Source organism: Nansenia antarctica (genome assembly GCF_963989245.1).
Source record: "Nansenia antarctica genome assembly, chromosome: 13".
NCBI lineage: Eukaryota > Metazoa > Chordata > Actinopteri > Argentiniformes > Microstomatidae > Nansenia > Nansenia antarctica.
Window position 1 is genome coordinate 10,528,096 of NC_137683.1, and position 13,702 is coordinate 10,541,797.

Sequence of the window (13,702 nt, forward strand, 5' to 3'; positions counted from 1 at the left end):
CCACCATGTAGGCCTATCCTTTATGTTGAAAAGCTTACAGCAAAAGCAAAAAGACATGTCCCGTTTTTGAGAGTACACAAGCCACTTTCTTTCTATTTTTTCCCCATTTGGTATTTTTCTGAGAAATAAAGTTTCACTAAAGTTCCTGTTCTCATTATTTTTAGGATAACTAAATCCAGGTTTCATCTTTGGGGGACCTCTTCTAATGATCACTTCTGTAACTGTAGAGTCAGTGTGCGAATTAAATCACGGTGTGCGGGGGAGCCCAGGGATTAAAGAAAAAAAAAAAATATCTCCTGACGGAAAAAAAATTCAGGCCAGATCGGGGCCGGTGGCTTTCCGTGCGCAAAGCGCGCGTGCGATTTTCCGTTCTACGTTCTAATGCTTTGACTTTTCTTTCGAAAAATGTGAATACATTTCCGCGTTGTCGAAAATCAATGACACATCGCTAGTCAACTAACACGGCTTGTTTTATGAGCCTGCTAACAATGTAAAGTAGTGTTGTAGTTAACTAGGTAGCAGTCCAATCCATTACGTTGCAGTATTTTGGCTTGACTAGCAAGTTTGTGTTGTGATTCTCAACAACGTTGAAACGTAGTTTCACCCTTTTCCATATTTTTGAATAATAAATGTGTGGACTGACAATGTAGCGCAGCCTAACTTATTCTAATAATTATTTAACATAGTTTTATTGTGATAATTATTTCCCCCTCCTCCCAGACATACAAGGTCACATTATTATTGGATTGGTTGTTTGCGTGCCGGGTGAAGTTAGCTAAACATTTAACCTGCTAGCAAGAGAAACATCATGTCACTCTCCAAAGGTCTAAAGAGGAATGTTGACGGTGGAAACAGGGCATTTAGGAATGGACAGTGAACTATGCGTTCATCCTACCTGGTTTCATCAATGCAAAGCCGTTGTGAGACTCACATTTTCCGTGCTCACAATGAATGTTCCCTTCCACCTATACATGCGAGTCGTCCTTTTCATCAATGAATGTGATAAAGACGCACTGACAAGAGGAATCGATTGGTGCATAAAAACCTTGAGAACTGCCGGATTAAAGTGACGTCCATAATAATAATAAATAATAATAATACATTAGACTTATAGCGCTTTTCTAGACACTCAAAGACGTCCATATCACCAGATAGCCAACAAATAGTGACCGATGGGAGATGCCAGTTTTTTTGTGTTTTTTTTGCGCCGATTTAGTTGTCAATGTTTTTCATAAAATTCAACTGCATTTGCTTTGTTACTGTTCACATGTGTGGTGCAGTCACATTCACATAGCCTATAAGTAAACATTAAGTTTGAATTATTTACTGAGCTGGCGTTACTTTTTTAAAACCACACACCGCATGTCGGTTATTTCAGCAGCACGCACCATGTCCACCTACTTCTCACTATGAAGGGTTCAGCGTCAGTGCACCCCGCTCTGTTACCTTCGCATAGTTGTAGCCAATAAAGGCCTATATGTAGGCTATATACATATAGGCTATTATATATCATTTATATACCTAATACCAACATCAAAATAGATTGTATGCCTCTACAAATCATATTACACCAGGTAAAATCCGTCACAACTTGGAATAAATCCATCGCAATTTGGAATATTTTAGAGCTCCCCCAAAATTTCACAAACCATGTTTCCAGGGGAGCTCATGTCACCACTAGGGGAGCTATAGCTCCCCGAGCTCCCCCTTATTTCGCACCCTGTGTAGAGTCCATATGTACCGGCCAATTTACCAGGATCATCATACATGACATATCTAACACCGTAGGCTCGTCTTGCGTTCCATCACTCTCAGCCCTGCTGCTGCTCTGAGTAGCTCCATCTTCCGCCTCCGTATCCTCTACTTCGCCACTCCTGACCATCATCACCTGGGGCTGGGCAGCCCCACTGCTGCCGGTGTAGCAGTTGTCCTCCTCCACCTCAGAGACATCATCTTTGCCTCTCAGGGGGGGCTGTGCCGTGCTACTACTAGCATTGCTAGTGCTAGCAGTAACGTTAGCTTCTTCGGTGCTAACGGGAGCCTCACTTGTTTTTAGAAATGTTTCGAACGAACCTCTAAGCGAGGCCCTGAAGCCTTCCTTTCTTTTATTTGTATTTATTTTTTCAGCACCCGATTAACATTTTCTTCCTCGGTCTCGTTCCCTCTGCATTTTGTCCGTTGCACTAAGCAGTCACTATGCACAACAAGTGTCAACGCGCGCCCAAAAATTCTTTTCACGTTTCACGTAAGGTGTCATAGGGGGAAATTACTTTTTTCTGTTGCTAAGAATCTCCCTGTCCTACAGGTATGCTAGATTTTAGATGTATGATTGACTATGATTATCACATGTGTGAACATTTAGAAATGTATTAAAGGCAAAAATAATAATATGGTCCCTTGCCTGGCGCTTTGGAGGGCCTCGCCAGCCAGGGTACAAAAAAAAAAAAAAAAAAAAATAATAAAATAAAAAATTACCCTGCCTCACGCGAGGCCCTCCAAAGCGCGAGGCCCTGTGCCACCGCCCCAGCTAGCCCCCCCTTAAAGCGGCCCTGTATAGAACGTCGCGATGGAACAGGATATGCTGGCCGACTATTTGCATCAGCGCACGAAATCCTCTACCCTCGACAAAACTGAGCGGCAGAATATCTGTTTCAATTAATTTACAGATGGCCATCGTTATTTTCTCTTCTCGTTGTGCATCACACCTCCCGCGTATAAGATGAGACATGATGGAGGGCTGAGAAGGTTTGCAGGTGGTATTTCATCGGGGTCGTCGTCGTATTGTATTTATAGGTCACTGCGCAGTGTTTGCAATGAACGAGGTCGCCTTTCAGATCAAAATGCTCCCACACCAAGCTTCGCTTCGCTCGCTTCGCCATTTTCCGAGCTTGCTCTGCTAACCTTTTTTTACAACTGTGTAATAAACTTGAACTGTTTTACAAGACGCTCTCAGTGCCTCTTTGTTGAGGGGAACCTGGAATTACTGGAGGTTACACTAACGTACGGGAACTTGTTGCATCATGCCGTACTGCGTTGCGAAATTCAATGCGAAGGCAAATGCAAAGTTCATTTCTCACACATAACGTGGACAAACTAATTTCCATTATTATTATTATCATAAAAAATAAAAAATACATTTTTTTTAAAATGAATGATTATCGAGCAAAATATTTTGTGATCGACCAAGATCCTTATCGATCAATTATCGATCATTGATGCCCACCCCTAACCCTAGTCCTAACCCTAACCCTCACCTACCCTTAACCTAACCTACCCCTAACCCTAGTCCTACCCCTTACCCTAACCCTACTGCCCCAGGACCCAGTTCATTGGACCGGTAATACAGCATCACTCATTTTGGCACACTGGCTGGATCAGTGAAACATGTAAGGGGGGAGGAGGCTCCTGAAATAGCTCCCCCAGATTCCAATGTGTTGAACTTGTCGCGGTCATATAGGTTAACCTCATTGGAGAGGGAAATATTGGAGAAGGGACTTACTTTTATCCCTACCCCCTCCAAACTAGACTTGCAGGAACTACAGAGAGACCTGCATGTCTATCATAGGAGACAAAAATTGCTAGAATTCTTTACATTTGAAACAAAGTATCAACATATCCCATTTACATACCCATCAAAATGGGAACCTCGAGTGGAACAGACATCGCAGGAAATCCAGTCCCTAATCAGGAATGACAGTAAAGCCATAGCCCAGTTTAGAGCTAGGCCGACACGGACTCATAATCTGTCTCAAGCCCAATGGCAGGCCCTGAAAGGCCTTAGCAGGAATCCTGATCTAGTTATTAAACCTTCGGATAAAGGGTCTCAAATAGTCCTGATGGACAAAGCACAGTACATTTTAGAAGCGAATAGACAACTTAATAATAGGCATCACTACTCCCCCCTACCTCACTCTATACAAGAAGAGACACAAGGTCTCATTAGGGAGATAGTGACTAAGTTACGCAAGGATAAGTACATTACAGAGAATCAGATTGTCTATTTAATGGGACCAGATGAGCCTCGCCCTCGCCTATTCTATTTGCTTCCGAAAATCCACAAACCTGTCGATGAGTGGACAGTTGCTTCTCGGGTCCCCAGTGGGCGGCCAATAGTGAGCGATTGTGGAAGTGAATCATACCACATTGCAGAGTATCTAGATCACTTCCTTAATCCACTCTCCCAAAAACATCTGAGTTATGTCAGGGACACATATGGGTTTGTGAACCTGTTGAAAACCATCCGGGTTCCCACTCATACTTTTATGTTCTCCATGGACATTTCCTCCCTCTACACGAATATAGAGACAGCTCGGGGCCTCCAAGCGGTGAGGGAGACCTCTACTAGGTACCCAGACCCTAGCCCTTAATAACCACCACCAGGCTATAAAACTCACACACAACATACAGCCAGAAAGCCTGGAATTCCTGGATACCCAGGTTTTCTTCACACAGGGGGATGGTGAGAACAAGGGGTTAGCTACAAAGTTTTTGTTTCAAAACAACAGATAGACATGCATTATTGCATAGGAGTAGCTTTCATCCTAAACATACTTACAGGGGAATATTGAAGTCTCAGCTCATCAGGTTCCACAGAATATGCACCTTCCCGGAGGAAGGTTCAAAAACAACAGGATGATTTGTGAGCCCGTGCTTTGGCCAGCCTTTGGGCTGGCAACATTCCCCTTACCTAACCTGCCAGTGCCACATGCCTGAGCTACTTACCCAACTTCCATGGTGCTGCAAAACTTTGAAAAAAATGTTTCATTTCCAAAGGAACCCCAGACTTTATATTAAGCTGTTTGAATCAGAGGTCTGGAGTATCCTGGAAAAGCTACACTATTTTGGGGAATGTATAGGAGTGTAGTAGAACATTTTTGGTTTATGGATCTTGGACCCCTTAACATCATTATTTGATTTTTTCAAATGATCATTTTCATTTCCCCACTCTATTAGACCAGAAACGCAAAAAGACCCAAGGGACTTAATTGGTCGCTACTTGGTTTTCAGGTGTGGACCTTTCCCCCCCCTTTTTTTTTTTGAACTCCTCCCGTTCCTTTTTCTATTTAAACTTCCTCTTCCTGGTTCATTCTTCAATTCTCCCTGATGAAGGCACATGGTGCCGTAAACGTTGGAGCTCTTTCTTTCTTTTAGCCTTTTGGTTTTATGATATCAGTCTTGCTTGACTTTTAAAACATTCTTGACAGGTTGGGACAGATAACCCATATCTACTTTTTAATTATTTATTTCTGCCAGTAGTTTGCACAAACAAATTTGTACAAACAAATTGCCTTTTGCACATGGTTGGGGGAGGGGAAATTAGGTCTCTCCAACTTTTGAGACTCCCTTACACATGGAGTGTGTGGTGTGTTAGTGTGGAGTGAGTTTTGCACTTTAAAAGCACCTTTGTGTGTTTCTTCAAGTCACAATGTGAATTTGGTGTACCTTTAGAGTCCTTTGTTTGAGAGGGACCTTCTTTCCACCTCGCTTCAAGGCAAAACTATTTTTTTCTAAAAACAAAAACAAATAGATACTGACAGGAACAACAGGAATCATAGTCAGCAGGCCTCGAATTTAGGCCTATATTTTCTTCCTTTATCTTCTTACCTTCTTTTAGTTTGGCTAGCATCCATTGAATACTTACCAAACTCCCCTGTTTGTACTTGAGATACCTAGATGATATTTTTGGCTTGTGGTCCCACACAGTGGAAGAGTTCACAGATTTTATCAACATCCTTAATACTCACCATCCCAGCATCACTGTTAAACACAATATCCAAACACAACAGATTGAGTTCCTCGACACGGTAGTCTACTTTAGGGAGACTGAGGGAGGTGGCAGGGCCCTAGCTACTAAGGTGTTCTTTAAAGATACAGACATGCATGCTTTGCTACACAAAGCAAGTTTCCATCACAGACACACCTTCAGAGGTTTGATAAAGTCTCAACTGATTAGATTTCATCGAATCTGCAGTGAGGAACATCATGTGGAGGAGGCAGCTACCATTCTATTCAAAGCCCTGAGGCCTAGAGGGTACTCCAAAAGATTTATTCGAACCATCAAAGCAGAGGTTAGAACCCTTTTTAGCTCCCAACCCGTTATGACTAGAAATAAGGACCCAGCTCAACCCATTATTCCCGTTGTTAGTCGATATACACCCTCTGTGAGAAATGTTAACTCTGTTGTGAAAACCCATTTCCAGGAGGCCCAGCAGGACCAGGAGGCTCTAGGCCCCTTCAGGGCCATCTCAGCCTACAGAAGGAACATGAACCTGATGGACCTCCTGATCCACTCTACCTTCAGGTCTAAACCTAGGACTAACCCCTTCTTCAGGTCTCTCAAGTACATCTAGGGGAGAGACTCCTCAGTGGGCTTTCCCATAGAATACAATATCCAGCCTCATACAAACAATGTGGTGTATGTCATTGAGTGCCTCAAGTGTGGTAAACAATATATAGGAAAAACTCAGAACTCACTTGAGACTAGACTAAAACAACATATCTACCATATTAGAAAGGGATCGAGAGACACTGTATTATATAAACATTTTACTGAGCATTTCTTGGAGGGACTAAGAGTATCGGTCCTAGAGTCTCATTGGAGGTGGACGACACGACAGCGACAGTGCAGGGAGCGGGTGTGGATGAGACGGCTTCATACTATCTCTCCACAGGGACTTAATGAGAGATTTTAGCCCTAGCCCTACCCTGATCGGTAACCTAGCCCCAGTCCTAACCCTAACCCCTTTCCTAACCCTAACCCCTTTCCTAAGCCTAACCCTACCTCTAACCCAAGCCCTAACCCTAACCACCCTAGCCCTAACCCTTACCCCAACCCTAGCCCTAACCCCCCTAGCCCTAACCACTAACCCCAACCCTGACCCTAGCCCTAACCCCCCTAGCCCTAACCCTAAGCCTAACCCTAACCACCCTAGCCCTAACCCCAACCCTGACCCTAACCACCCTAGCCCTAACCCCAACCCTAGCCCTAACCCCTGACCCTAGCCCTAACCCTAACCCCAACCCTAGCCCTAAGCCCAACCCTAACCACCCTAGCCCTAACCCTAACCCCAACCCTGACCCTAGCCCTAACCCTAACCACCCTAACCCTGACCCTAGCCCTAACCCTAACCACCCTAGCCCTAACCCCAACCCTGACAGGCATAGTTAAGTCCCAACTCCTTAACAGGCATAGTTAAGTCCCAACTCCTTAGATACCACAGACTGTGCACATACCCCCAGGATGCGGAGGATGCCACTCGGATTCTCTTCGGGGCCCTCAGAAAGAGGGGTTACTCGAAGAGGTTCCTGAGAGGCATCCAGAGCAACACCCTCCGAACACGCACACAGACACAGAATGCATCGCTGGTTATCCCCCATCCCAACAACTCTAACTTTCCTTCCATGCCTAACCTTAACCCTAACTTTCCTTCCATGCCTTATCTCAACCCTAACCCTCCTTCTATGCCTAACCTTAACCCTAACCTTCCTTCTGTGCCTAACCTTAACCCTAACCTGAAGCCTCCTGGCCTGGGCCTTAAGCCTAGCCCTGGTCCTGTCCATAACACCAATCCTAGGCCTAATCACAGTCCTAACCCCAACCCCAAGCCTAGCCCTAACCCTAACCCCAGCCCCAACCCTTACCCTAACCCTAACCTTAACCCTAACCCCAACCTTAACCCCACTTCCAACCCTAACCCCAACTTTTCTTCCATGCCTAACTTCAACCCTAACCTTCCTTCTATGCCTAACCTCATTCCTCTGAAGAAGGCATGTTGTGCCGAAACTGTTAGGAGCTCTATTTTATTGTTTTAACCTTTGAAAGTCCTTTTGACAAACTTTTAACATATTAATTTTAAGGTCTGAGTAGACCTAAAATCCAAATGTTGTGGTTGTTTTTAAATCATTTATGTTCTTTAGATCTCCAGCTTGAATATTACTCTGGTAAATCTCAATACTAAATCCCAGGGAAAACCTGGGCCCGGTTGGGCCAAGCAGACCCCTTATTTTTGGGTGTTTTTTTGTTTTTTTTGCAGTGAAAACAGACTCACCTTATACACGCGTGTGTTTGGCTTAACATCGTTGAAAGCACAGAGTGTTGTTGTTTTGCACAGTGTGGGTAGTGGGTTGGCCGTCTCCCATACCGGTTCACAGTAATAACCTGGGAAAATAAAGTATTGAGAACCAGTTAAGGGTTTGTAGATCAAAACCCCTGAATTTTTTTTTATTGACCAATGTAGCTGGTAGAAATAAAGTATATGTCATTAGGCACTTTTATTGTCCTGCGTTTTGTTTGTCTCCCCTTCCCTTAATACTTACGTTAAAAAGCACTTAATTTGCCCCGCGGTGGTGTAGCGGTCTACGCACTGGCCACTAGTGCATGCTGCCCACCGGGGCCGGGGTTCGTATCCCGGCTCGCCAGATCCAGATATGGCCGAGGCACACGGGAAGCGGCATATTGGGCGGCCGCTTCCGAGGGCGGTATAGGAGTATTTCTGGACAAGGATCCGTCGCGCAACACCGCCCCCTGGGTGCCGGAATAACGGTGCTGGGCTCGAGGAGCCAGTCAGCTAGTCTGCCTGGCGGCCTCTTCTGGGACTGCCGGCCACGGGGTCGTGCGGCGGATCCTATGCAATAGGCAGGGGATATAATTGGATGCTAGGTTGGGTTCAATTGGCTACCAAATTGGGTGAAAAAGGGATAACATCTGGAAAAAAAAAAAAAACACTTAATTTGTTTATTCTCAAGCACTTCCTTAGTTTTTCTTTTCATTATTTGTGATTAGTGTTGACTTAGTCAAACTGAGTTATCAATAACGGTTTTCGTCTATTTCCCCTACTGGGAAAGCATGAGGCCGGATGGTTCTGGTGTTGGGGCGGTGCGGTCGGGTCTTGGTGGAGGGCCAGAGGGGCCTGAGATTAGACTGGAGAAAAGATACTTCAAACTACTCCAGGCAGTACACCATGCTGAGGTGGTGGAAAGGGCAGAAAGGTCAGAAAGATTCCCGGTGGGAATGATGAAGCAAGTGCAAAAACTTACACAATTCATTAAACCATCATCACCAAACCTAGAAACATTAACAAAGGTAAAACTCAATACGGATTTGTGGATGCAGAATAACCTGCAAATTCTTAAGGAGCATTATGATTCGGTTTTGGCATCGGGACTTCAGGGTATCTCCCCATTTGAACAGGTTGCATTAGAAAAAGCCATTGCATATGGCAAGGCGAGATATAAACATAGGCTAACAAGCCTGTCTATTGCAACTTTAACATCGCTCGTGGGGAGTGATCATGAACCCACTGTACAGGGAGAAAGCAGAGAGGCTCGGCTGGAGACATGACAGTTATGTCAAGGACACATATGATTTTGTAGCCAAATTAAGCCAGCTCACTGTCTCCAGGGGGCCTTCTTGTTCTCAATGGACATTAACTCCCTATACACTAATATTGAGACAGGCCTAGGCCTGGAAGCAGTACGCAGGATGTTCAACAGGTATCCGGACCCCTTAAGACCAGATGAGGCCCTGCTACAATTATTAGAGCTAAGCCTGGTAAGAAATGACTGAGTTTAATGGAAAACATTACTTACAAATACATGGCACTGCTATGGGGAAAAGGTTTGCCCCAGCTTTTGACAATGTATACATGAGCTTATGGGAACAGACAGCTTTCAGTAAATGTCAGTGTCTACCATTCAGTGTACTTCCGTTATTTAGATGACATTTTTGGTATTTGGGAACACCCAGAAATAGAATTTCAGAAATTCTTTCAGGTCCTCAATACTCACCATCCAGCCATCACACTAACACATAAAGTCGAGAAAGAACAGCTGGAGTTTTTGGACACCCAGGTGTTCTTTGTGCAGGAGGGCACAGGGTCAAAATCTCTTAACACCAGAGTGTTTTTTAAGGACACAGAACGACATGCTCTCCTGCGCAAAGCCAGTTACCATCCAAAACATACATACAGGGGTCTGATCAAATCCCAGCTCATTCGTTTCCATAGAATATGTACATTACCTGAGGATGTTGAAGTGGCCACACGTATCCTCTTTAAAGCTTTAGCCCCACGGGGATACTCGAAAAGATTCCTTAGGAAAATAAAAGGTGAGGTACAACAAGTATTTGAGGACAACGGTTCCTATAAGAGGCACCAAGACCACCTAGACATCGTGCCACTAGTGACCACCTTCTCACATACATTATCAGGCTTCAGCACAGAGCTTAATGACAACTGTTTTTAAGAACCTGATATCATGCTGAAACAGGAATGAACTTAACTAAACAGCACATCACAGGTCATGTCAGTGCAGCACTCACAAGTTCAGCAGTTCTGTGAGTTTTTCAGACAGGTGGAACCCTGCTGCTGCCTCCTTCAGATCCACCCAGCCACGACACCACCACCCTCCACCCAGCCATGACACCGACACCCTCCACCCAGCCAGCACACCACCACCCTCCACCCAGCCATGACACCACCACCCTCCACCCAGCCACGACACCCCCCAGCCATGACACCACCCTCTTACAAGTGTTTACAAATATGATGTACAACAGTCATATAACATTAACAATGAACAGGGGGGAATCATGAAATACCACAAAAACAACCTGGTATTAACAAAGGGTAGGAGAAGGGAGGGAGAAGAACCATGCGAACGTTGTCACAAAACAACAAAACACAGCCCTATTCTTCCCTACACCTCTGACCTACCTATACCACATACTAACTAACCTACCCGGAACTTAAACTACCTGTGTCACTAACCCGGCTCAGAGAAAGTGACAAACAGGGAGACAAGTCGAGGGTAAAGGTAAATCATTATTTAATTAATAACTAAGGAAAATAAGCAAATGAGAAATGGGATGTGATAGTCAGTTTTATCACTTGTGTAGGGTGTGGGTGAGTGATCTGTAATGTGGAATGTTGTAAGGGGGAAACAAAGGAACAAAAGGTTGCCACAAACAGAAGGGTCAAAAAGGATGTCCTGTATGGAGAGAGAGAGACTGATCTCCACAGCACAGCCTAAATAGGCACAGGTGTGCTACATCAGCCAACCAGGCCTCCTCTCCCCACTGCCATCCTGCAACACAATCAGAACAAGACAGCAGTGGAGGGATGTAACACCCCCCCCCCCATAAAAATTGGGGACCAAAAAGGACCCAAAACAATTTCAAAATACTAACATCAAAAATACAAAATAAACGTATCCCCATAGCCACCAACCTACTCACCACAACAGCACCCCCCCCCCTCAGGCCACACCGCACACCTCAGCAACCACGTCCTATGGAAGCAAATTAAGAGGGTGAAGAGAGCCAGGGGAAGGATACAAAAAGGGAGAGGCTGAATGACCAGGCAAAACCAAAATCAAAAATGTGGTAACCATGACCACCAGTTCAACAAATAGGCGCCCCAGCAAGGCATCCGCCACCACATTTTCAGAACCCATTATGTGACGGATGTCCAGGTGGAACGCCTGTAAGAAAAGGCACCATCGCATAATCCTCTGATTAGGGCACTGCATAGAGCGTAAAAAGGTGAGAGGGTTATGGTCCGTAAAGACCACCAATGGTACTACCCCCGAACCCACATACACCTCAAAATACCTAAGAGCCCAAATAAGAGCAACTAAATAGGTTTGATCAGAAACTTTACGGACAACACTGTAGGGACCAGAAAACTTGGCCTGAGAAGGGGAACCAGACAGAGGCAACAGTGCGAGGACTTGATCACCTGCGCTGAAATCACGTTGCTCTGACCGGCGGTCGTACAATCTCTTCATTTTCCCCTGGGAGGCTGTTAACTTCTCCCTTGCCAACATACCGGCCGCATACAATCGTTGTCTAAAACTACTGACATTTATAAGAAAGTAAATTCTGAGGAGGCTCAGAAATCTTCCAGTCATTCATCAACACTGCCAAAGGACCACGTACTGTATGACCGAAAACCAAATCATTTGGGCTGAAACCAAGGCTCTCCTGAGAAACTTCCCTTTCAGCCAAAAGTAACCAAGGCAAACCCTCTTCCCAGTCGCGAGCCAGCTCAGTGCAATAGGAACGGAACAGAGACTTCAAAGTCTGATGGAACCGCTCTAACGCGCCCTGACTTTGTGGATGGTAAGCACTGGCTTGATTATGCTTGACATGAAGTTGCTGTAAAACTTGTGCAAACATATGAGATGTAAAATTGGATCCTTGGTCACTCTGATCTTAGGTATACCAAATACAGACGTAAACTGAGTTAAGGCCCTTACGACAGACCTTGTAGTAACAGTACGTAAAGGATATGCTGCTGGATATCTAGTGGTCTGGCACATCACAGTCAACAAATAGATGCAGCCAGACTTAGACCGAGGCAGTGGACCAACAGAGTCAACAATCAAGTGCTCAAAAGGTGTGCTAATGGCAGGAATAGGATGCAGGCTTTATAACCTGGTTAGGCTTTCCTGTTAACTGGCATGTATGGCATGTCCTAATGTAGGTTGAGATATCCTTCTTCAACCGGGGCCAATAAAAATGACGCAAAATGCGGTCATAAGTCTTTTGGACCCCCAAATGACCAGCCACATCATGCGAGACCCGCCAGATCATCTCACGTAAGGGGTGAGGAACAACAATCTGAACGATTGGATCACCCACAAAACAGTCTCCCTGAGGAACCCACTTCCTCACCAACAGCTGATCCTGCAGGTAGTCACCAGCAACAGCACTCTCCACCTCGTCATCAGTAATAAGCTGTTCAAATAGAACTTTAAGAACAGGGTCAGCTCTCTTCTCCCTCACCAGGTCATCTCGAGTAACTACACTAGGACATTTTGACAAAAAGTCACACGCCTTGCTTGTAACCCTAGTTACAGGGTCAGGTGTAGGAACAGCATTAGCACGGCTCAGTGCACGTGTCACAGCACAGGATGGAAACACCTCAGGGAAACACTGTTTGTTTGCATCGGCCCCTGCTGAGCGGGGAACAGATGAAACCACCAACGGTGGGGATATGTCACCCCAGACGCGTCCAACCGCTAAATTATTCCCCAAAATAACCTCCACACCTTTAACAGGCAGCAAAGGCCACACCCCACAACAACTTCACCCTGTACCAGGTCTGAAAAGAGGTCAATCTTATGCAATGGGACACAAGGATAGACACAAAACCATTCGTAATGAAAGGTGCATAATCTGAAACAACAAGAGATTTCTCATCTGGCTGCACACAAGACAAACTGGGGGTAGACCAAGCATCTTCAGTAACTGCTAGCACAGCCGATTTTACCTCAGGACCAGAAAAAGACCTGGTTTTGCCCTGAAGGACAGGACACTCATTCTTCCAGTGACCTCCCCCCCGGCAGTAGCGACAGGCTCCTCTTCCCTGTGAGCCTCTATCAAATTTAAAGGACGGGGTCTCATTCCTCGCCTCAAAACTAACAGGACGAAACCCAGATGAGCTCCGCCTCTCACTGCGGTCCCAGTCACGAGCACGTGGCTCCCCCAACCTGCCGTTGTGCGTTAAAACAAAGTTATCAGCTAACACAGCTGCCTCAGAAGCTGTACGCACCTTGTGTTCACCAAGATATACAGCAAGGTGCTCAGGAACAGAATCTCTGAACTGCTCTAACACAATTAACTGACAATTCCTCATAGCTGGTAACAGATCAAATCACGGACAAAATCAACATGAGATTGCTCGTTACGCCGCTTTGCAGT